Source organism: Sebastes fasciatus, chromosome 7, assembly GCF_043250625.1.
Source record: "Sebastes fasciatus isolate fSebFas1 chromosome 7, fSebFas1.pri, whole genome shotgun sequence".
Classification (NCBI taxonomy): Eukaryota; Metazoa; Chordata; class Actinopteri; order Perciformes; family Sebastidae; genus Sebastes; species Sebastes fasciatus.
In genome coordinates this window covers 2,263,032-2,288,892 of record NC_133801.1, presented here as the reverse complement: position 1 = coordinate 2,288,892, position 25,861 = coordinate 2,263,032, and the positions used below count along the sequence as shown (strand labels likewise).

The 25,861-nt window shown below is 41.6% G+C and overlaps 3 non-coding genes across 3 annotated transcripts; all 3 read right to left on the bottom strand.

The window, feature by feature from the left end:
• Positions 1–6,928: 6,928 nt before the first annotated feature.
• Positions 6,929–7,020, bottom strand: trnar-ucu (transfer RNA arginine (anticodon UCU)). Its single transcript is given in 2 exon segments — positions 6,929–6,964; positions 6,984–7,020. It is a non-coding gene; the product is annotated as a tRNA-Arg (tRNA).
• A 4,406-nt stretch (positions 7,021–11,426) lies between these two features.
• trnar-ucu (transfer RNA arginine (anticodon UCU)) lies at positions 11,427–11,518 on the bottom strand. Its single transcript is given in 2 exon segments — positions 11,427–11,462; positions 11,482–11,518. It is a non-coding gene; the product is annotated as a tRNA-Arg (tRNA).
• Positions 11,519–19,797: 8,279 nt separating this feature from the next.
• trnar-ucu (transfer RNA arginine (anticodon UCU)) lies at positions 19,798–19,889 on the bottom strand. The gene is given in 2 exon segments: positions 19,798–19,833; positions 19,853–19,889. It is a non-coding gene; the product is annotated as a tRNA-Arg (tRNA).
• Positions 19,890–25,861: the final 5,972 nt, after the last annotated feature.

The window sequence follows — 25,861 nt, the reverse complement described above, 5'->3', positions numbered from 1 at the left end:
AATGGTGAGTCACTCAGTCAATCGCATCTCAGTATCCAATGTGGAAAACCTGTTGACTCAGCTGTACAATGCAGACTTCCCAGAGAGAGGATACGACGATAAGACTGAGATGTCACAGGAGGACCGTCAGTTCCTTGACTCAGTGAAAGGATCAACACAGCTAGTTGATGGTCACTACTGCATCGGACTACCACTGAAAGACGAAGACTTAAAAATGCCTGACAACAGATCTCTAGCTGAGCAGCGCCTTACAAGCCTCAAAAGGAAGCTTCACATGAATTCTGACTTCCATAAGGAGTACAATGTGTTTATGAAAGATCTGCTGAAAAAAGGATATGCCACAAGAATACCTGAAGAGCAGCTAGACAGCAATGGTGGTAGAGGATGGTTTATTCACCACCACGGAGTATACCATTCCAAAAAGAAGAAATTAAGAGTTGTTTTTGACTGTACGGCATCGTATCGAGGAGTATCACTGAACAATCAACTCCTCCAAGAACCCAAACCATTTACTACTGATGAGGACACAGCCAAACATCCCCCCAGGTGTCTTTTCAAAGGACGACATATATGTTCGTCGCCGCTGGAGACAAATTCAGTATATGGCGGACCTATTCTGGCGCAGATGGACTCAGGAGTACCTGCCTCTCCTGCAGGAAAGACAAAAATGGAGCACTACAAGAAGGAATTTCAACCTTGGAGACGTTGTTCTCATCGTAGACTCCTCCGCTCCACGAAACTCTTGGCTAATGGGAAAAATCGTCAAGATAATGCCCGACCCGAAAGGAACATTCCGCAGTGTCTGTGTTCAGACGAAGACAAGCACATTGGAGAGACCCATAACTAAGATATGCCTCTTGGAGGAGGCATTGTGAAGATCAAAAGAGACTGAATAAGTTAAAGACATCTATCTGTTTAGGTTTAAGCAAATATGTATCTTTAAAACCTGAAAAAAAAAAAAAAAAAAAAAAAAAAGGATTTATAGTTTGTTGTATAAGTATTAGTATTAGTTTTGTATAAGTGGACAATGTCTCTAAGCATTTATGTTTGATAATTGATATGCTAACAGCCTAGTCAATTAGGGGCAGGTTATGTTAGAGCCATTTGTTCAGTAGAAATATCTGTGATTAATTTACATTTTGTTTTATTTGCTTGAGATAAATAACTCTGCAGTTTCACTGCAGTGTGCTCAATAAGGACCAATTGTGACTGCAGCCAGTCCTGTATTCTGATTGGGCGAAAGCTAAATTGTGCTGCATGTGCTCGTTAAACGATTCAGTTGAAGCCATGGAGCCTGGAGAGCACACTAGTCTTTGACCGTGCTTAATATACCGTGCTTAATATACCGTGCTTAATATTACTGTTCTTACCTTTTTACTGCTTATGTTTTTGATATTTTGTTACCATTTTTGTATTTGAAGACTAAAGAAAGATTTTCAGTAAACGGTTGAAATGAAGAACATGGACTACGGACTTTTATTGAAACACGCGTCAACTACATGCTTGGACTCTATAGCTTAAGTGGGCATCTAAAGAAATAGACGGAGCCACACTTACAATGGCACATGTGGTATTTTCGCCGGTTGATTAGCCTCACTTGGGTCTCAGCAGCTGAAGAGTAGCTTAATTCGGTGGATTGAGTTTAAGCAGTTATGGAGCTAAATAGAAGCAGTTCTCAGATAGCGAGGAGATGATTGTGTGGAGCTGAAGAGGATTAGCCGATGGCGGTGTGATGACAGATGCATCTCTTGGCTTCAGTGAGCTAAAGAACAACAGTTTTGTTCTGGATAAGGACGGTCATGAGATGCATATTTTCTACTACAAACACAGGAGAAGTTATTCAAAGGTTGTGGGTTTCAATCCCATCAGATGCGACCTTTCAAGGTTAACAGATTTGGGTTGGTGCAAAATCCCCAAAAACTTGATCTCTTTTCAGACGATTGTTTACCCAACATCACATTTATTGTTTTATGAACATTTGCAAGTCGTCACAGTAGTAACATGTGTCTACTATGGAGTTGAACACCTTTATAAAGCTATAAATGTTGACTCTGGTGGGACTCGAACCCACAACCAATGAATCACTTCACCTGTTCTTCTCTAAAAAACAGCATGGCAGTACCATGAAATATGTGGCGCAATGGACAGCGCATTGGACAACCTTTGAATCCCTTTTCCTGTGTCCAACTAGAAGTCCAATGCGCCAAAGAGCCGCACAGTTCATGATACTAGCATGCTGTTTTTTGAGAAGTGATTCAAAGGTTGTGGGTTCAAGTCCCACCAGAGTCGACATTTATAGCTTTATAAAGGTGTTCAACTCCATAGTAGACACATGTTACTACTATGACGACGCTATGAAGAAGGGATTTAAAGGTTGTCCAATGCGCTGTCCATTGCGCCAAGGACCACACATTTCATGATACTGGCATGCTGTTTTTTAGACAAGCACAGGAGAAGTGATTCAAAGGTTGTGGGTTCGAGTCCCATCAGAGACGACCTTTCAAGGTTAACAGATTTGTATAGGTGCAAAATCCCGAAAAACTTGATTGCTTTTCAGACAATTGTGTTTACCCAACATCACATTTATTGTTTTATGAACATTTACAAGTCGTCACAGTAGTAACATGTCGGAGATATGGAGTTGAACACCTTTATAAGGCTATAAATGTCGACTCTGGTGGGACTCGAACCCACAACCTTTGAATCACTTCTCCTGTGTCTTACTAGAAGTCCAATGCGCTATCCATTGCGCCAAGGAAGTAGCCGGTTGGTCGTGGTACGGTTGCTAAAAATAGTAGCATACTACCAGAATATGTCTGATGATCCGCGCCTCGAAACCCGTGTCACCCAAACCTCATGCCATTAATATTTAGCAAACACACATGCATAGATGGTTCTAAGGTGGATCTTTTATCGTTGCCGTTATAATGACGGTCATTTATCATTATTATCGCTATTTCCTATTGGCTTTATTATCGCAGATCGTCGAGCTATTAATGCTATAAATAGTAACATTAACGCGCTACCAAAACACGGCTGATGATCATCGCCTCGTATCCCGTGTTGTAATGATATGAAAGATGTAATTGGCTTTATTATTAAGGCGGTTCAAACGGTGTGTTAATATTGTCTGTTGTGCTTAATCTATGGTAGAAATTAAGCAGTGTGTGCTGTATGTAAATATTACAATATTTTGTTTATCACAAGCATTGACTATTAACTTTATACACTTGCCATTGTGATTAATTAATAGCCTATCATTTAGGAACAGGACAGAATAGTTTATATATAATATTATAATATAATTTAATATAATATAGGCTAATAAAATAGATTATTATTATTTTTTTTATCACAAGCATTGACTATTAACTTTATACACTTGCAATTGTGATTAATTAATAGCCTATCATTTAGGAACAGGACAGAATAGTTTATATATAATATTATAATATAATTTAATATAATGTAGGCTAATAAAATAGATTATTATTAATACTATTATTACTAGAAGAGTATATATATATTTATTGAATATATAATATAATTCAGTGGTATGCTGTACATTGTATTTGAATGAAAAAGAACACTTGTATTGAGTCATCTTAATAACATATTTATTATAAACAAATTTTAAAAAACAGTACAGTAATAAAATCAGTGCAATCAGTGGTATATACATTTATCAACAATAAAATCAACAGGAATACAATGTAATGGAACAAAATAGAACAGAATATATATGTATATATATATAATACAATAAAAAAAATATATTATAAATACTATTGTTACTAGAATAATATATATATAATATAATGCAATATAATAAAATATAATATAATATAATACCATATAATATAATATAATACCATGTAATAGAATAGAATAGAATATAGTATCGTATAATAGAATATAATAGATTATTATTAATACTATATTACTAGAATACAATACAGTATATGAAATAGTATATAATACAATACAATATAGGCTAATGTGAACAGAGTTATCAGGGTCGAGTATCTTTTTTTGTGCCATATCCCCGGGCTTCAAGTGCAGCCCTCCACTCAGCCAGAGTCACGGTGGCTGTGGCCTGGCAGTACCAATTCCCAAAGTACTGTTGGTGGGTGGCAGGGTCCCGCTCCCTCTGACACTGCTTGCAGGTGATGGCGTCACTCTTCCTCGAGTATTTCCTCTTCCTTTTGCCACTCTGTTCCTCCTCCTGTCTTTTCCTCTTGTGGTAATTTTGAGTGGTGTAAGGCACATCTGTCAGGGAAGAACCTGCAGGAACCACAGATTGGAAGGCAGGCAAGAGAGGTTGTGGTGCAGGCAGGTGAGGTTGGGCTGCACACAGGAGAGGTCTGGGCGCAAGCAGGAGAGGTCTGAGAGGTTGGGGAGCTGCCTGGAGAGGCGGCTCGAGAGCTGCAAGGAAGGGCGGCCTAAGACCAGCAGATGGAGTTATGTTCAGTCTTTGTTTTAGCTGGGCCATCCCTGCAGTATTAGGGGGCAAAACAAAGATGTGGGGATTTGCCACACTGCTGTTAGGCATACAGGGTCTTCCTTTCCTTTCAACTGCAGGAGGCAGGCTCTCTGGGCTGACGAAGGTGATTTTTGAGGTGGAGATGGCCTGCTCGCAAAGAGGCTGAGGGCCGTGGTGAGGTGGAGGGCGGCTGTGTGGTGGTTGCAGCTCGCGAAGAGGCTGAGGGCCGTGGTGAGCTGGAGGGCGGCTGTGTGGAGGTGGCAGCTCGCAAAGAGGCTGAGGGCCGTGGTGAGGTGGAGGGCGGCTGTGTGGTGGTTGCAGCTCGCGAAGAGGCTGAGGGCCGTGGTGAGGTGGAGGGCGGCTGTGTGGAGGTTGCAGCTCGTGAAGAGGCTGAGGGCCGTGGTGAGCTGGAGGGCGGCTGTGTGGCGGTTGCAGCTCGTGAAGAGGCTGAGGGCCGTGGTGAGCTGGAGGGCGGCTGTGTGGCGGTTGTAGCTCGAGAAGAGGCTGAGGGCCGTGGTGAGCTGGAGGGCGGCTGTGTGGAGGTGGCAGCAGCAGCAGTGGCAGGTTGGCTCTGGCTTCTAGCGGATCTCACCTCCCGCTTGACCTGGATGGCATAACGGCCTGCCGGATAATGTGAGATGTACCCCTGGAAGACTCTTTTGTTGACGAGGTTGTTGTGTGAATCAGAGTTTCCTGACTCCTCTGACATTGATGCCACCACATAACCCGCATACCCCAACGCATTTTCTGCCACCCATTGAAAAGTTTGGCCCCTGAATATCCCAAACTGCATCTGATGTTGGCCCAGGACATGCTGCATATTCTCCGGGTCTCCACCGCGACGCAGAACAGCCATCTTCGCACTCTTTCACCCTCTCAGGCGACAGAGCCCGCACCCATGGCCTGTTCTCCCTCTTAATTCGTTTTGCTTCCTCTGTGTCAAAGAGGCTAGCATGGCCATCCCCCCTCCTCCTAAATTTAGGCTCCATTCTGTATGATTGGGGGAAAAAGAAAAAAAACACAGTGAGAATATGCTTGGTCTGTCCTCTTATATTGTAAAATTATGGCCTGCTATATGTTATGTTATAATTTCTTTCTTCTTTCTTAATTTCATATTTACTTTTAGTATATTTCACTACAGAATAGTGATCCAGCAAACGAAGAATGTCATTGCATTGATAACTTGTTTATTTATGCATATGACAATACATCCTTGTATCCTGATCTCCAATCTAGCTAAACTAACATAAATTACACTCTGTGTCCATTACTTCTCATGCAAAAGAGGTTATGCAACATTTAGTTGCCTCTGTCTGTCTGTGATACAGTGTTTTCTAATAATGTACTTACTATACAGAATCTGTAAACAATTACATTTTTTAAAACTAGTTACCAGGTGAGTACCTTACTGGACCTATGCATTACCATGTCTTATTCTCAACTGCTTTACAACCTGTAACTTAACACTATAACATTCTGAAACAATTCATATACACAGGGGCTACATTAGCATACTCAGCAAAATACCAAATACATAGACTGATCCACACATAAAGAGTGGAAACATAGATTACGTTGGTAAACTGTGGACTACGTATTTTCTGTCTTGTACTATTGATTAACGTTAACGTCAGTGTTATTACCAGATAGCCAGCCCGTTATTAACTGTAGGGCTACATAATGTGCTATGTAAACAGACAGGCTAACACACTAGTGTTGTCAGCTGCCTAAAATAAAGCATAGTATCATATCAGCTGACGTCAGCTGGTTATGAATGGAGAGTCGTTCGCGACTTCCAACTAGTGTGAGATAGCCAGGTTACGTGGATATGACATTAGCTCGCTAGCGTGCTGGCTCGCCACCAATGTAAACGATGAACTTACCCAAACTATAGCAAAGACGTCGGGTCGAAAAGAAATGCTGGTGAAGGACTTGACTTTCCGTTGAAGGGACCTGACGTTGATTTCTAGGGGCGTGGCTTCCGGCGTCAATCTTGGTAGCGATAGCGAGTGTGATTGGTCAAATCTTGGTAGACGCAACGGACGGTGATTGGCTGTCGCCATTCTTGGTAGCAGGGCGGCCTCCGATTGGTCAAATCTTGGTAGAATCTTGGTAGCGATACGCAAGATGATTGGCTCTGAAATGATGGATGAGCTCGACCGACAGGCGACAGGGAGCGCCACAGAGCCACACTTTCATGTTACTGGCATGCTGATTTTTTGACAAGCACTAGTGATTCAAAGGTTGTGGGTTTGAGTCCCACCAGAGACGACCTTTCAAAGTTAACAGATTTGGGTAGGTGCAAAATCCCCAAAAACGGGATCTCTTTTCAGACAATTGTGTTTACCCAACATCACATTTATTCTGTTATGAACATTTACAAGTCGTCAAAGTAGTAACATGTCGGAGATATGGAGTTGAACACCTTTATAAGGCTATAAATGTCGACTCTGGTGGGACTCAAACCCACAACCTTTGAATCACTTCTCTTGTGTTTTACTAGAAGTCCAACGCGCTATCCATTGCGCCACAGAGCCACACTTTCATGTTACTGGCATGCCGATTTTCTGACCAGCACAGGAGAAGTGATTCAGATGTAGTGGGTTCGAGTCCCATCAGAGACGACCTTTCAAGGTTAACAGATTTGTATAGGTGCAAAATCCCGAAAAACTTGATTGCTTTTCAGACAATTGTGTTTACCCAACATCACATTTATTGTTTTATGAACATTTACAAGTCGTCAAAGTAGTAACATGTCGGAGATATGGAGTTGAACACCTTTATAAGGCTATAAATGTCGACTCTGGTGGGACTCGAACCCACAACCTTTGAATCACTTCTCCTGTGTCTTACTAGAAGTCCAATGCGCTATCCATTGCGCCAAGGAAGTAGCCGGTTGGTCGTGGTACGGTTGCTAAAAATAGTAACACACTACCAGAATATGTCTGCTGATCCTCGCCTCGAAACCCGTGTCACCCAAACCTCATGCCATTAATATTTAGCAAACACACATGCATAGATGGTTCTAAGGTGGATCTTTTATCGTTGCCGTTATAATGACGGTCATTTATCATTATTATCGCTATTTCCTATTGGCTTTATTATCGCAGATCGTCGAGCTATTAATGCTATAAATAGTAACATTAACGCGCTACCAAAACACGGCTGATGATCATCGCCTCGTATCCCGTGTTGTAATGATATGAAAGATGTAATTGGCTTTATTATTAAGGCGGTTCAAACGGTGTGTTAATATTGTCTGTTGTGCTTAATCTATGGTAGAAATTAAGCAGTGTGTGCTGTATGTAAATATTACAATATTTTGTTTATCACAAGCATTGACTATTAACTTTATACACTTGCCATTGTGATTAATTAATAGCCTATCATTTAGGAACAGGACAGAATAGTTTATATATAATATTATAATATAATTTAATATAATATAGGCTAATAAAATAGATTATTATTATTTTTTTTATCACAAGCATTGACTATTAACTTTATACACTTGCAATTGTGATTAATTAATAGCCTATCATTTAGGAACAGGACAGAATAGTTTATATATAATATTATAATATAATTTAATATAATGTAGGCTAATAAAATAGATTATTATTAATACTATTATTACTAGAAGAGTATATATATATTTATTGAATATATAATATAATTCAGTGGTATGCTGTACATTGTATTTGAATGAAAAAGAACACTTGTATTGAGTCATCTTAATAACATATTTATTATAAACAAATTTTAAAAAACAGTACAGTAATAAAATCAGTGCAATCAGTGGTATATACATTTATCAACAATAAAATCAACAGGAATACAATGTAATGGAACAAAATAGAACAGAATATATATGTATATATATATAATACAATAAAAAAAATATATTATAAATACTATTGTTACTAGAATAATATATATATAATATAATGCAATATAATAAAATATAATATAATATAATACCATATAATATAATATAATACCATGTAATAGAATAGAATAGAATATAGTATCGTATAATAGAATATAATAGATGATTATTAATACTATATTACTAGAATACAATACAGTATATGAAATAGTATATAATACAATACAATATAGGCTAATGTGAACAGAGTTATCAGGGTCGAGTATCTTTTTTTGTGCCATATCCCCGGGCTTCAAGTGCAGCCCTCCACTCAGCCAGAGTCACGGTGGCTGTGGCCTGGCAGTACCAATTCCCAAAGTACTGTTGGTGGGTGGCAGGGTCCCGCTCCCTCTGACACTGCTTGCAGGTGATGGCGTCACTCTTCCTCGAGTATTTCCTCTTCCTTTTGCCACTCTGTTCCTCCTCCTGTCTTTTCCTCTTGTGGTAATTTTGAGTGGTGTAAGGCACATCTGTCAGGGAAGAACCTGCAGGAACCACAGATTGGAAGGCAGGCAAGAGAGGTTGTGGTGCAGGCAGGTGAGGTTGGGCTGCACACAGGAGAGGTCTGGGCGCAAGCAGGAGAGGTCTGAGAGGTTGGGGAGCTGCCTGGAGAGGCGGCTCGAGAGCTGCAAGGAAGGGCGGCCTAAGACCAGCAGATGGAGTTATGTTCAGTCTTTGTTTTAGCTGGGCCATCCCTGCAGTATTAGGGGGCAAAACAAAGATGTGGGGATTTGCCACACTGCTGTTAGGCATACAGGGTCTTCCTTTCCTTTCAACTGCAGGAGGCAGGCTCTCTGGGCTGACGAAGGTGATTTTTGAGGTGGAGATGGCCTGCTCGCAAAGAGGCTGAGGGCCGTGGTGAGGTGGAGGGCGGCTGTGTGGTGGTTGCAGCTCGCGAAGAGGCTGAGGGCCGTGGTGAGCTGGAGGGCGGCTGTGTGGAGGTGGCAGCTCGCAAAGAGGCTGAGGGCCGTGGTGAGGTGGAGGGCGGCTGTGTGGAGGTTGCAGCTCGTGAAGAGGCTGAGGGCCGTGGTGAGCTGGAGGGCGGCTGTGTGGCGGTTGTAGCTCGAGAAGAGGCTGAGGGCCGTGGTGAGCTGGAGGGCGGCTGTGTGGAGGTGGCAGCAGCAGCAGTGGCAGGTTGGCTCTGGCTTCTAGCGGATCTCACCTCCCGCTTGACCTGGATGGCATAACGGCCTGCCGGATAATGTGAGATGTACCCCTGGAAGACTCTTTTGTTGACGAGGTTGTTGTGTGAATCAGAGTTTCCTGACTCCTCTGACATTGATGCCACCACATAACCCGCATACCCCAACGCATTTTCTGCCACCCATTGAAAAGTTTGGCCCCTGAATATCCCAAACTGCATCTGATGTTGGCCCAGGACATGCTGCATATTCTCCGGGTCTCCACCGCGACGCAGAACAGCCATCTTCGCACTCTTTCACCCTCTCAGGCGACAGAGCCCGCACCCATGGCCTGTTCTCCCTCTTAATTCGTTTTGCTTCCTCTGTGTCAAAGAGGCTAGCATGGCCATCCCCCCTCCTCCTAAATTTAGGCTCCATTCTGTATGATTGGGGGAAAAAGAAAAAAAACACAGTGAGAATATGCTTGGTCTGTCCTCTTATATTGTAAAATTATGGCCTGCTATATGTTATGTTATAATTTCTTTCTTCTTTCTTAATTTCATATTTACTTTTAGTATATTTCACTACAGAATAGTGATCCAGCAAACGAAGAATGTCATTGCATTGATAACTTGTTTATTTATGCATATGACAATACATCCTTGTATCCTGATCTCCAATCTAGCTAAACTAACATAAATTACACTCTGTGTCCATTACTTCTCATGCAAAAGAGGTTATGCAACATTTAGTTGCCTCTGTCTGTCTGTGATACAGTGTTTTCTAATAATGTACTTACTATACAGAATCTGTAAACAATTACATTTTTTAAAACTAGTTACCAGGTGAGTACCTTACTGGACCTATGCATTACCATGTCTTATTCTCAACTGCTTTACAACCTGTAACTTAACACTATAACATTCTGAAACAATTCATATACACAGGGGCTACATTAGCATACTCAGCAAAATACCAAATACATAGACTGATCCACACATAAAGAGTGGAAACATAGATTACGTTGGTAAACTGTGGACTACGTATTTTCTGTCTTGTACTATTGATTAACGTTAACGTCAGTGTTATTACCAGATAGCCAGCCCGTTATTAACTGTAGGGCTACATAATGTGCTATGTAAACAGACAGGCTAACACACTAGTGTTGTCAGCTGTCTAAAATAAAGCATAGTATCATATCAGCTGACGTCAGCTGGTTATGAATGGAGAGTCGTTCGCGACTTCCAACTAGTGTGAGATAGCCAGGTTACGTGGATATGACATTAGCTCGCTAGCGTGCTGGCTCGCCACCAATGTAAACGATGAACTTACCCAAACTATAGCAAAGACGTCGGGTCGAAAAGAAATGCTGGTGAAGGACTTGACTTTCCGTTGAAGGGACCTGACGTTGATTTCTAGGGGCGTGGCTTCCGGCGTCAATCTTGGTAGCGATAGCGAGTGTGATTGGTCAAATCTTGGTAGACGCAACGGACGGTGATTGGCTGTCGCCATTCTTGGTAGCAGGGCGGCCTCCGATTGGTCAAATCTTGGTAGAATCTTGGTAGCGATACGCAAGATGATTGGCTCTGAAATGATGGATGAGCTCGACCGACAGGCGACAGGGAGCGCCACAGAGCCACACTTTCATGTTACTGGCATGCTGATTTTTTGACAAGCACTAGTGATTCAAAGGTTGTGGGTTTGAGTCCCACCAGAGACGACCTTTCAAAGTTAACAGATTTGGGTAGGTGCAAAATCCCCAAAAACGGGATCTCTTTTCAGACAATTGTGTTTACCCAACATCACATTTATTCTGTTATGAACATTTACAAGTCGTCAAAGTAGTAACATGTCGGAGATATGGAGTTGAACACCTTTATAAGGCTATAAATGTCAACTCTGGTGGGACTCGAACCCACAACCTTTGAATCACTTCTCTTGTGTTTTACTAGAAGTCCAACGCGCTATCCATTGCGCCACAGAGCCACACTTTCATGTTACTGGCATGCCGATTTTCTGACCAGCACAGGAGAAGTGATTCAGATGTAGTGGGTTCGAGTCCCATCAGAGACGACCTTTCAAGGTTAACAGATTTGTATAGGTGCAAAATCCCGAAAAACTTGATTGCTTTTCAGACAATTGTGTTTACCCAACATCACATTTATTGTTTTATGAACATTTACAAGTCGTCACAGTAGTAACATGTCGGAGATATGGAGTTGAACACCTTTATAAGGCTATAAATGTCGACTCTGGTGGGACTCGAACCCACAACCTTTGAATCACTTCTCCTGTGTCTTACTAGAAGTCCAATGCGCTATCCATTGCGCCAAGGAAGTAGCCGGTTGGTCGTGGTACGGTTGCTAAAAATAGTAGCATACTACCAGAATATGTCTGATGATCCGCGCCTCGAAACCCGTGTCACCCAAACCTCATGCCATTAATATTTAGCAAACACACATGCATAGATGGTTCTAAGGTGGATCTTTTATCGTTGCCGTTATAATGACGGTCATTTATCATTATTATCGCTATTTCCTATTGGCTTTATTATCGCAGATCGTCGAGCTATTAATGCTATAAATAGTAACATTAACGCGCTACCAAAACACGGCTGATGATCATCGCCTCGTATCCCGTGTTGTAATGATATGAAAGATGTAATTGGCTTTATTATTAAGGCGGTTCAAACGGTGTGTTAATATTGTCTGTTGTGCTTAATCTATGGTAGAAATTAAGCAGTGTGTGCTGTATGTAAATATTACAATATTTTGTTTATCACAAGCATTGACTATTAACTTTATACACTTGCCATTGTGATTAATTAATAGCCTATCATTTAGGAACAGGACAGAATAGTTTATATATAATATTATAATATAATTTAATATAATATAGGCTAATAAAATAGATTATTATTAATACTATTATTACTAGAAGAGTATATATTTATTGTATATAATATAATTCAGTGGTATGCTATACATTGTATTTGAATGAAAAAGAACACTTGTATTGAGTCATCTTAATAACATATTTATTATAAACAAATTTTAAAAAACAGTACAGTAATAAAATCAGTGCAATCAGTGGTATATACATTTATCAACAATAAAATCAACAGGAATACAATGTAATGGAACAAAATAGAACAGAATATATATAATACAATAAAAAATATATATTATAAATACTATTGTTACTAGAATAATATATATATAATATAATGCAATATAATAAAATATAATATAATAAAATATAATATAATATAATACCATATAATATAATATAATACCATGTAATAGAATATAATAGAATATAGTATCGTATAATAGAATATAATAGATTATTATTAATACTATTATTACTAAAATAATATATATATATAATATAATGCAATATAATGCAATATAATATAATAAAATATAATATAATACCATATAATATAATATAATACCATGTAATAGAATAGAATAGAATATAGTATCGTATAATAGAATATAATAGATTATTATTAATACTATATTACTAGAATACAATACAGTATATGAAATAGTATATAATACAATACAATATAGGCTAATGTGAACAGAGTTATCAGGGTCGAGTATCTTTTTTTGTGCCACATCCCCGGGCTTCAAGTGCAGCCCTCCACTCAGCCAGAGTCACGGTGGCTGTGGCCTGGCAGTACCAATTCCCAAAGTACTGCTGGTGGGTGGCAGGGTCCCGCTCCCTCTGACACTGCTTGCAGGTGATGGCGTCACTCTTCCTCGAGTATTTCCTCTTCCTTTTGCCACTCTGTTCCTCCTCCTGTCTTTTCCTCTTGTGATAATGCTGAGTGGTGTAAGGCACATCTGTCAGGGAAGAACCTGCAGGAACCACAGATTGGAAGGCAGGCAAGAGAGGTTGTGGTGCAGGCAGGTGAGGTTGGGCTGCACACAGGAGAGGTCTGGGCGCAAGCAGGAGAGGTCTGAGAGGTTGGGGAGCTGCCTGGAGAGGCGGCTCGAGAGCTGCAAGGAAGGGCGGCCTAAGACCAGCAGATGGAGTTATGTTCAGTCTTTGTTTTAACTTGGCCATCCCTGCAGTATTAGGAGGCAAAACAAAGATGTGGGGATTTGCCACACTGCTGTTAGGCATACAGGGTCTGCCTTTCCTTTCAACTGCAGGAGGCAGGCTCTCTGGGCTGACGAAGGTGATTTTTGAGGTGGAGATGGCCTGCTCCATCACACTCTTCTCCTGCTTCCTTTCCCGTTTGCAGTACCTAAAAATATTCAAAGTATTATTTTTTGTATACCATAGTGTAATATAAGAGTACAATACTAGGCTATTACCTCACTAGCTTAAGTGTTTATTAACTCACCAACTAGCGATTGTTGCGCTATTCATGACGGGGAGCTGGATCGTGGTCCTCTCCATCACCACGGCATTGCTCAAAATGACTTGCCGGATGTGGAGGTATGCCCTGGTGACCAGGCTCCAACGCTCGTGCCTGACTCCGTTTATGCGCTTGGGGCCACTGAATTCCTCGCACAGACTGGCAAAAACTGCCTCACATATGCGATTGCAGTCAGGCCACTGTGCTGGGCTCCTCCCTCCCGCAAAGCATCTGCAAAGGTATTGAGCACATTAGTGTTAGTGCAAGAAATTATATAACAGCATGCAGCATTGTCATGCCTGCTCAACAAAACATACATACCGTTTTGTACTCTCCACACCAGGCGCAACATTTTTTTTTGTGGCCCTGAATCTGCCTTTTGCGATCGTGTCCTGGTGGCGTGGAGGGTATAAAGTGCGTCCTTTGTCAAATTGGGATAGGCACTCCCATAGGCCAATGACTCGGGCGGCCTCCTCTCTCGACAGGGCAAGACTGTGGTCTTTTAAATTGACCAAATAGTCTGCCAAGTCCTGGACTGCTCGGAAGCCCTCAATGTTATCAGGTCCAACTGAGTCCTATGTTAAACAAAAAAGAGTGATGAAAATCAAAAATGTATTTTACAATTTTCAATATTATGTCCATTTGAAGTTATTACAGATGTAACATGAAAGAAGTTTAAAACATTATAAAAAATGTAAACCTACATCATGACTGGTGGAACCTGATGCGGTTGAAGGCTGCTCATCTGTGGAGCTGCTTGTGCCTTGCTCAAGAGCTAAATTAGAACAAATTAAAGCAAATACAGAGAGAACATGTATGAACATGTGATATTGATGTTTTATGTGTTAATATAAATCACAATTATTGGCACCTTTAAAAATTAAATAAAAACTTACCACTCTGTACAGTTGCAACAGGTCCAGTTGGTGGTGCAGTAGCAGGCAGTGCTGTGGGTGCAGATGAAGTGGTGGGTGATATCTTGGGTGTAGATGAAGTGGTGGGTGATATCTTGGGTGTAGATGAAGTGGTGGGTGATATCTTGGGTGTAGATGAAGTGGTGGGTGATATCTTGGGTGTAGATGGTGTGGTGCTGTTGCCAGTCGGGGCTGATGGAGTGCACAGTTGTGGGGGCCATACTGTATCCATGGTGGGAACAGTCAGATCCTCCATGTCAAATATCTCCACACAAGGCTCCCCCTCTGCAACTGTGATGTCCTCTGTTTCCAGTGATGTGAGTGCCAACTTGTAGTCCTCCATGACTGCATTGTTTTGGTTGTAGAGGTATTCAATACCTATGAGCTCTCCTGAAACAACAAAAAAAAAGCTTCATAGTTGACTGACAGGAATACGTGCCTGCCTAAAATCTATTGTAATTTACCACATGCATACAATAATTATTTAGTACATGCATACCAGTGTATTTCCGTGGGGGGTTGTACTCCACCAGTTTTCTCCCCAGCACCTCCTCTGACAGCTGGTTGGCAGCATGCCTAAGAAGGCCACTGTAGGAGTGTGGCCCTACTCTCCCCTCTGCTGTCATGGTCCTGTCTTCATTCCACCTGGCAAGACCATCAACCAGATACGCCTGGAAAAAGGTGTCACTTGCCAGGGTTCCTGAAAAAGATTAAATATTTGCATTGTGATTCCTTGCATGCAAATATATTAACAAATGTAATAAAATATAATTTCATTACAACTTAGATGGAAACCTAACGGTGTGCACTCTTTACCTGGGATGAAGCGGTTCATGTGCAAATGGAAACTCTCCAGTGAAGTGGAGCCTCTGGCACACCGGTATGTTGGGAGCACATGACCGCCCTTCTTCAGTGTCCCAGTCTGCGTATACAGCTGGAAACCTGGAGGGTCCTGGAGGCAGGGGATGTGCTTGCGCTGGGCCTTCCAGATTTCCGCCATCCTTGCAGAGTTGATCAGAGGCACGCCAAGAGTGTTGCAGCCCCTCTTTCCATCATATGCCTCGATCAACTGCCTGAGCATCACTTCCATCTCACTGGTTTCCCGGATGGTCCTCTTGCAGTGAAGCTGCATCTCTGCCTTTGTGATGTGGAGTGTCACATCCGCTTCTGTGGGACGCATGCGGCTTGCCTCTAGCTCCGCCCGCTTGGCTGCCCTGAGTCGCTGCAGGTCACTGTCATCCCACACAAAGATGCAGCGGGTGAGTTGGGCCATGAAGCTGGCGTAGAGTGCATGTGAGTCAGTTGTGCATCCGGTAGCAAACCTCCTCATAAAGTGCCAGACGTCCAACTTTATGTTCATGTCCGGCCATGCCCCAAAAATCTTATGTAGGTGTGAGTTCCCACAGCAGTCACGGTCTACATACAGGATCCGTGGGGGTGGCACTCCAGCATCCTTGTAGCGCCTCACAAGACCCTCTGCCATCTTCATCAATCCCCAGCCCTCACTTGCTGTGAGCACAGACATGATGACATGCCCATGCTCATTGCCAATGTTGGTGGCCCAAGCAGCAGTAGACCGGGCCTGACCTGCCAGCTTCCTCACGATCTTCTTGGTTGAGTCCATCTTGAGGACCTGGCCAAAGAGTGAGGTGATGGAGGCTTTCACTTCATCCAGCCTGCTGAGGACATCCTGGGCGTATACCTGCATCAGCCAGCGATGTTTCGGCACTGCAGGCATAACTGGCATGTCCCCAAGCGGGACTGGTGTAATCAGCCCAGAGGAGACAGCACGGGCAACTCCTCTGTAATCAGTGAGAAACTGAATTTGTTTCTCAAGCCAGCTCTCTGCATGCTGCTCCTCCAGCTGCTTTTGAAGCTGGCTGCTGCTGTTCCCCAAGCCTCGCTGGCGCATCAGGCGCACAACCTGGATGTCACACCCCAGCTTGTATGTCAGCAGACATGGGAACTGGATGCGGTGGCCAATGTCCAACTGGGAGACAATGTTGTGGCTCCAGCTGATCAGTTTTCTCTTGCAGCTCTTACATGCGAGATACTCAGATGCCAAGTAGTAAGAGCTACTGACACCAACCACCTGCCTGACTTTCTGGTGCAGTCCAGCAGATGTAAGCTCCGACTTGCCACAGTCTGGATGTGGACAGAGCAGACGCACTCGCCAAAGCTTCCTGGGCATCCACAGGAACAGGGGGTGCCCAAAGAACTGCTCCAATGCTGGTATGGCACTAGAGGTCAGTGACCGCAGAGGTGGATACCACCACATTCTGTCTAGCTTTGCAGGGTCCAGCTCTGGCTGATTAAAACGTGACCACCGGAACAGGGTCTTGGCAATCCAGCGCTGGTCAATCTCTGGCAGGGCAGGGATCCAACCAGCGGGCAGGCAAATTCTGGTATCTATTAAACAGATATGAGAGAATGAAGGAATGAACAATGAAGTGTATACTCGGTTATAACTTTGTGCTTTTTGGGAAAATGTCAAGAGAAATTGTGGATAAAAGAGACAAATATATTTTAAGAATATTAAGAGAGACAGCTGTGTGGTGTGTGAGATAGAGAGAGAGAGAAAGAGTGTGTGTAAGTATTTCATTAAAATACATACGCGCTATTTCTGACTCAATCTCTTCAGCGGCCAGCAAAAGCTCACTGTCGGTGGGTTCCGACTTCACTGTTTCCAGCAAAGGTGCCGTGGTGGATCGAGCAGGACACAGAGCAGGAACAGCTGAAAAAGAATGACATCAAAATAGAATACATTAAAGATATGAAAAAATGTACAACTCAGCTTTTCACAAAATCCATTTTCTAGTTGCATACTTACATGGCTGAATCTTTTGGGGTGCAAACAACCTCTTCACAGACTTATCAATGCTGTGCTGAGACTTGCCTTTCCCTATCAGCAATGAGCGCAGGGAGGATACAGGCACTGAGGATAGTCGCGAGGAGGTGGAGGTGGCAGCTGCTCGCAAAGAGGCTGAGGGCCGTGGTGAGCTGGAGGGCGGCTGTGTGGTGGTTGCAGCAGCAGCAGTGGCAGGTTGGCTCTGGCCTCTAGCGGATCTCACCTCCCGCTTGACCTGGATGGCATAACGGCCTGCAGGATAATGTGATATGTAACCCTGGAAGGCTCTTTTGTTGGCGAGGTTGTTGTGTGAATCAGAGCTTCCTGACTCCTCTGACATTGATGCCACCACATAACCCGCATACCCCAACGCATTTTCTGCCACCCAGTGAAAAGTTTGGCCCCTGAAAATCCCAAACTGCATCTGATGTTGGCCCAGGACATGCTGCATATTCTCCGGGTCTCCACCGCGACGCAGAACAGCCATCTTTGCAGACTCTTTCACCCTCTCAGGCGACAGAGCCCGCACCCATGGCCTGTTCTCCCCCTTAACTCTTTTTGCTTCCTCTGTGTCAAAGAGGCTAGCGTGGCCATCCCCCCTCCTCCTAAATTTAGGCTCCATTCTGTATGATTGGGGGGAAAAAAAACAACAACAGTGAGAATATGCTTGGTCTGTCCCCTTATATTGTAAAATTATGGCCTGCTATATGTTATGTTATAATTTCTTTCTTCTTTCTTAATTTCATATTTACTTCTAGTATATTTCACTACAGAATAGTGATCCAGCAAACGAAGAATGTCATTGCATTGATAACTTGTTTATTTATGCATATGACAATACATCCTTGTATCCTGATCTCCAATCTAGCTAAACTAACATAAATTACACTCTGTGTCCATTACTTCTCATGCAAAAGAGGTTATGCAACATTTAGTTGCCTCTGTCTGTCTGTGATACAGTGTTTTCTAATAATGTACTTACTATACAGAATCTGTAAACAATTTAATTTTTTAAAACTAGTTACCAGGTGAGTACCTTACTGGACCTATGCATTACCATGTCTTATTCTCAACTGCTTTACAACCTGTAACTTAACACTATAACATTCTGAAACAATTCATATACACAGGGGCTACATTAGCATACTCAGCAAAATACCAAATACATAGACTGATCCACACATAAAGAGTGGAAACATAGATTACGTTGGTAAACTGTGGACTACGTATTTTCTGTCTTGTACTATTGATTAACGTTAACGTCAGTGTTATTACCAGATAGCCAGCCCGTTATTAACTGTAGGGCTACATAATGTGCTATGTAAACAGACAGGCTAACACACTAGTGTTGTCAGCTGCCTAAAATAAAGCATAGTGTCATATCAGCTGACGTCAGCTGGTTATGAATGGAGAGTCGTTCGCGACTTCAACTAGTGTGAGATAGCCAGGTTACGTGGATATGACATTAGCTCGCTAGCGTGCTGGCTCGCCACCAATGTAAACCACATATTTTCAATAAATGGTTGATATGATATAATGTGAAAATGTGGATGAACTTACCCAAAATATAGCGAAAGACGTCGGGTCGAAAACAAATTCTGGTGAAGGACTTGACTTTCCGTTGAAGGGACCTGACGTTGATTTCTAGGGGCGTGGCTTCCGGCGTCAATCTTGGTAGCGATAGCGAGTGTGATTGGTCAAATCTTGGTAGACGCAACGGACGGTGATTGGCTGTCGCCATTCTTGGTAGCAGGGCGGCCTCCGATTGGTCAAATCTTGGTAGAATCTTGGTAGCGATACGCAAGATGATTGGCTCTGAAATGATGGATGAGCTCGACCGACAGGCGACGGGGAGCGCCACAGAGCCACACTTTCATGTTACTGGCATGCCGATTTTCTGACCAGCACAGGAGAAGTGATTCAGATGTAGTGGGTTCGAGTCCCATCAGAGACGACCTTTCAAGGTTAACAGATTTGTATAGGTGCAATATCCCGAAAAACTTGATTGCTTTTCAGACAATTGTGTTTACCCAACATCACATTTATTGTTTTATGAACATTTACAAGTCGTCACAGTAGTAACATGTCGGAGCTATGGAGTTGAACACCTTTATAAGGCTGTAAATGTTGACTCTGGTGGGACTCGAACCCACAACCTTTGAATCACTTCTCCTGTGTCTTACTAGAAGTCCGATGCGCTATCCATTGCGCCACAGAGCCATACTTTTCATGTTACTGGCATGCTGATTTTTTGACAAGCACTAGTGATTCAAAGGTTGTGGGTTCGATTCCCACCAGAGACGACCTTTCAAAGTTAACAGATGGTGCAAAATCCCCAAAAACGGGATCTCTTTTCAGACAATTGTGTTTACCCAACATCACATTTATTCTGTTATGAACATTTACAAGTCGTCACAGTAGTAACATGTCGGAGATATGGAGTTGAACACCTTTATAAGGCTATAAATGTCGACTCTGGTGGGACTCGAACCCACATCCTTTGAATCACTTCTCCTGTGTTTTACTAGAAGTCCAACGCGCTATCCATTGCGCCAAGGCGCACAGAGCCACACTTTCATGTTACTGGCATGCCGATTTTCTGACCAGCACAGGAGAAGTGATTCAGATGTAGTGGGTTCGAGTCCCATCAGAGACGACCTTTCAAGGTTAACAGATTTGTATAGGTGCAAAATCCCGAAAAACTTGATTGCTTTTCAGACAATTGTGTTTACCCAACATCACATTTATTGTTTTATGAACATTTACAAGTCACAGTATTTAGTTTTTAAATCCTTGTCGCTGCGAGAAACAACAACAACCTGCGAGCTTCCAACCAAAGAATTGAATACATGATAGAACTTCTCAAGTCTTCTGAGATAATATAAGGTTAATTAAATTACATTATAAAGTATTAACGATGGGTAACATGGACACAATTATGGTTGAATAATTAACATTATCTTGTTCTTATTGATTTCAATAGTTGTTTCTGTAAATTTAATGCAAAACTATCTCTATTTCATGTTGTGACACATTTCTGTTTTCTACGCAACAACAATGAGTTTCAAATTATTTTATTTCAATATACTTCGTACCTGAATCATATTTTTCTAACATGCTTCAGAAAACATGTTGTCGTCCACACAATGGACTGCACACACACACACACACACACACACACACACACACGCACACACACACACACACACACACACACACACACACACACACACACACACTGACCTCCTCACCTTTCCGCCTCGATGCCCAAACAGCCTTTTGTTCCCTGAACTGACCAATGACACAGCCATTGTCCGCCTGTCAGCCAATCTCAGCTCCTATTGTGGCGCAAACCAGCCAATCAGAGCGCCGTATGTACCCCCAAACGGACCAATCGGCTTGCAGCATGCCTTACCATATTTACGCCACACCCACGTCTTTCTTGAACACACACACACACACACACACACACACACACACACACCCTGTATAACTGAACTCAATCTCTCCTCCCTTCACTCTTTTGTTTAAATGCACACTTGTACATCAGCTGCACACCGTGTAAGCTGCGTGTGTGTGTGTGTGTGTGTGTGTGTGTGTGTGTGTGTGTGTGTGTGTGTGTGTGTGTGTGTGTGTGTGTGTGACCTTTACCGCTACATCAGTTCCGACCTTTTTAATGGCAGCGCGTGGGAGTGTTAGCCACTTTTATCTGACACACTAAGAAGAGAGAAACGACAAAACAGGGTGAAATGTTGTGTTTTGTTGTCCTCGTTGGTTACAGGTGACATTTTCTCATATTTTCACCAAGCAGGCTTCAACTTCAACCTGAAACAAGCAACCAAATCTACCAACCCTTAGCCTACTCGGACCTGAGTGAAAACATCACCCGGTTTAAAGGCTGATATGCTGCAAAACAAACCTCTATTAATATTATCTCATACATTTTAGTCTTAATTAAACCATAACGTCCAAATCTCCACCGAGAAAAAACCTCTGTGTGAACAAAACGGCTAAATACCAAGATGGCAACGGCCAAAAACCAAGATGGCTTCAAAACCGTAGTCCTCAAACCAATGGATGGCGTCACGGTGACAACGTCCACTTGTTTTATACGTTCTATGTACTAATACTTTAATAAACTTGGTGTATTCTGTGCCTTTTTTAAAAAGTAACTATATATCTGTGAGGTCATCTCACTTCTTCAGCAGGAGCCAATGAGCTCGGAGCTGACAGGAAGTCAGGACGTGTTGAGAGGCGGACGAACACATTGTTGATGGTTGATTTTCATTCGTCCCGTCCTCTCTGTGTCTCTTTCTCTCTTCTGGTACAGAAGAAGAGTTCAGCATCCTGGAGGGTGCGTTTGATTCATCAGAAGGAGGAGAGACGGGCGGATCTATCTGAGTTGAGTTAAATCAAGCGTGCCTGAAGAGAGATCACATTATTCAGAGAGAGACTTCTGTACCGCCTCAGGTGGCGAGCAGCACGGCGGGAGGGAGGCTGTGTGGTGTCTCCTGTGGGCTATGTGGAGCAGTGAAGGTCGGACAGTCGTCTAATGACTGTCTGGACTGTGTGTGTGTGTGTGTGTGTGTGTGTGTGTGTGTGTGTGTGTGTGTGTGCGAGAGACAAAGAGCTGAGAGTTGCATACCTTCCCATTGTTTTCTAATGATATCATATTAAGATATTACAGGTTGAAACAGGTGTGAAGAGAGAGAGGAAGAGGAAGAGGAAGGTTATGGGTGAAGTGGATGAAAAGATAACAGAGGACTGGGAAGATGGAGAGTTACATAATGGTGTTAACCAGCTGTCTGTCTGCACCGCCTCCTGCTGGTCACAGAGACTCACTGCAGCTGAACCTCACAGCTGGGAATATCCAATCATGCTCATTATTATGGAAGTGGGCTGATTAACGCTGCGTTCCAAATCACATCTCTTTTTCCTTTTCCTTTAAGTACGTACTGTTGCGTGCAGTCAGGGACGCTGGAAGGAAGTCAGAGTTGGGGGTGTTGAGAGAAAGTCAGTCTATATATTGACGTTATACTAAATGCTGTGCGACTTCAATGTTTTTTGCTTTAATTTTAATGACCCTTTTTTTATTAACTTATTATTATTATTATTATTATTATTTATTTATTTTTTCTCATTGTATTATTATTTTTATTTTTTTTATTAACTTATTAACTTATTTATTCATTTAACTTATTATTATCATTATTATTATTATTATTATAATTTTTTTATTTTATTTTTTTTTATTAACTTATTTATTCATTTCACTTATTATTATTATTTTGTATTATTTTATTTTTTTCCTCATTGTGTTATTATTATTATTATTGATTTCTTTATTTTATTCTATTTTTTCTATTAACTTAATTATTTATTTCAATTATTATTATTATTATTTTTTCTTTTCTTGTTGTATTATTATTATAGATTTTTTTCTTTTATTATTTTTTATTAACTTATTTATTAATTTAATTTATTATTATTATTATTGTTATTATTATTATTATTTCTCTTTGTATTATTATTATTATTATTATTTTATATGTATATTTCTTTTAATTTTATTTAAATTTTGAATTCTGATGTTGTTTTCTCTTGTGTACTTATTGCGTTTGTTACTAAGCCCAATTACTTAAACACTGGTTTATAAACTATTGTAATTAATAAATTGCATAAATTAACACAACCTCAAAAAAAGGGGAGAAAAAATAAAGTATAAAAAAAAAAAAAATTTGAATATTTCATAGTGAACATTTGACACAAATTTTCAGGTTTTTCCCCCAGTGGGATTCTAGAGTGCGAGTGGGTTTGTGACTTAAAACTATGCAATTTTACATCATTTTGGACCATTTTTATTATTACTATAGAAAACGTCTGAACTAGGGCTGTCGTCGATTAAAATATTTAATCATAATTAATCGCATGATTGTCCATAGTTAATCAAGATTAATCACAAATTAATCACACATTCTTTTATGTGTGCATGCAGCAGTACATACTTTGTAAGAGCAGCTACAGTACGTACTAAAAGTAAAAGTAAAAGTATGACATTTGGAACGTAGTACTACGTATTAGAACGTAGTATTAAACGTGTAACAATTGAACAGCCAGTTTTAGCTCCATGTTAGAACCACTGATGGCGTCTAACCGAGCGGATACTGTTTACTTTAATCATCCAGTTTTTATCGTCTAAAACAACAAAGAACGTAACAACGATTCTGCAAAACACCCGGATTAAAATCAGAATGAACTTTATAGAAACGTAGCTCTGAATGTAAATAACGGGTTGTGGTGCATGGAGTGCAAAGAATAAATATTGTTTGGATATTAGGTTATTCTATATATATCCAAGAGGTGGTTTAATGTGCATGTAGTCACAGTAAATGTTCAGTTTATAGAACAGTGAGATGTTTTATCTGTTATGGCTGATTAATAGTTTATGAATGTGATGGTATGTGAAGTGTTCTTCCGTCAGGTTGACCTCCTGACGTCCTCCGTCCTCCGTCCTCCGTCCTCCGTCCTCCGTCCTCCGTCCTCCGTCCTCTCTCCAGCTGGTCAGCCTCCCTTCACTGCTGATTGTGGTGCCGTCTGCAGGCTTCAGGAGTTTAACAGGAGTTTAATAGATTGTGTTTCCCTGAGGTGAAGTCGTTTGTGTCGAGGAAGAACAGGAGCAAGGAGAGGACACATCCCTGGGGGGGGGAGTCTGCAGACTCTCCTGCTGCTTCCTCTCATTCACTGACAACACTTCTTTTAGTTTTTTATTTCAATGTAACTGCAGTAGGAGGAAGATGCAGGGAGACTGAAGGTTCCTGAAGGTGTCAGGACTGGAGGTCAGAGGTCAAGGGACCCCTTTGAAAGCTTCTCGACAAGATAGTATGACCTTGTTGGTACCGACGGATTCTTTAGGTTTTCTAGTTTACTATGATACCAGACTTTTCTTCTGCCTTTCTTTCAGACACTTTCCGGACCTTTTTTTAATGTTTTTTGGACCTTTTTTTGACAATTTCTTGACTTTTTTCAGACATTTTTGGGTAATTTTTTTTTTTAAATGGACAATTTTTAGACATTTGGGGGACTTTTTTGTGGAATTTTTTTTCATTTTTCAGATATTTATTGGACATTTTTCGGACATTATTTTGGACAAAAACCCTCACACATTCACATAGAGGTCAAGGGGACATCTTTGAAAATGGACATGACAGTTTTTCCTCACCAATGAATTCATCAGGTTTTCTAGTTTCATATGATACCAAAGAAACTAAAAATTGCAAGTTGCGTTAAAGAAATTAGTTGCGTTAAAACATATTTGGGTTAACACGTTATAATAGCATTAACTTTGACAGCATATACTGTATATAGTATATATATATATAGAGATATATAAAGTGCTATATAAATGAAATAAACTTGAAACTTGAACTGTTAGCACAGAGGCTGTAGAGAGAAACAGGACAGTAACTGTTAAATTTAACACAACATGTCGTCATGTGTCGGCTCTCTCACATTTTACACATCTGGTTAGATCTGAAACATCTGTTAGTGTTGACCAGCCTTAACAGGAGCTCCAAATCAATGACAGAAATTCACATTGTGTGGCAGGTTGCAGAGAGCGGCTGATGAGGGGATGAGATGCAGGTGAGGAAGAGGAGGAGCAGCAGAGCTGACGAGGGACGTGGCAACAGGTGTATAGTCAGGTGACGGAGAACGGAGGGAAAGTCTGAGGGAAAGTGTGAGGGCATCTATAGAGGATGGGAAATGGCAGTAATGAAGAGGCCTTAGGATAGATGGAGACACAGACTGTATGTAGTATGTTCAGGTTGGTTTACATGCATGTGACTCTTCCACAAAACACCACACATCTGGACTTGGTTATAATTTGTTCTCATCATTAAAGAGCAACTTAAACCTGTCTGATTAGCCGAGTTTGAAGCATTTGAACCGGAGATCCTGCACTCAGCGTGTACACCTCGTGTTAATAGGAAGAGCCCCCGCTGTCAGTCGATTAAACTGCATTCATCTGCATCCCAGATATCACTCGTGACCCCGAGCCAGAGCAGATTATTAACCGGAGAACGCGGAGCTTTAAATCTGCATCGTAATTAATTCTGAACCCCGTTCAGCTCCACCAGAGTCAATACCTCCAGACTCCCCTCCTGATGTGAGCCTGCAGGCTGAGAGATGAGTCA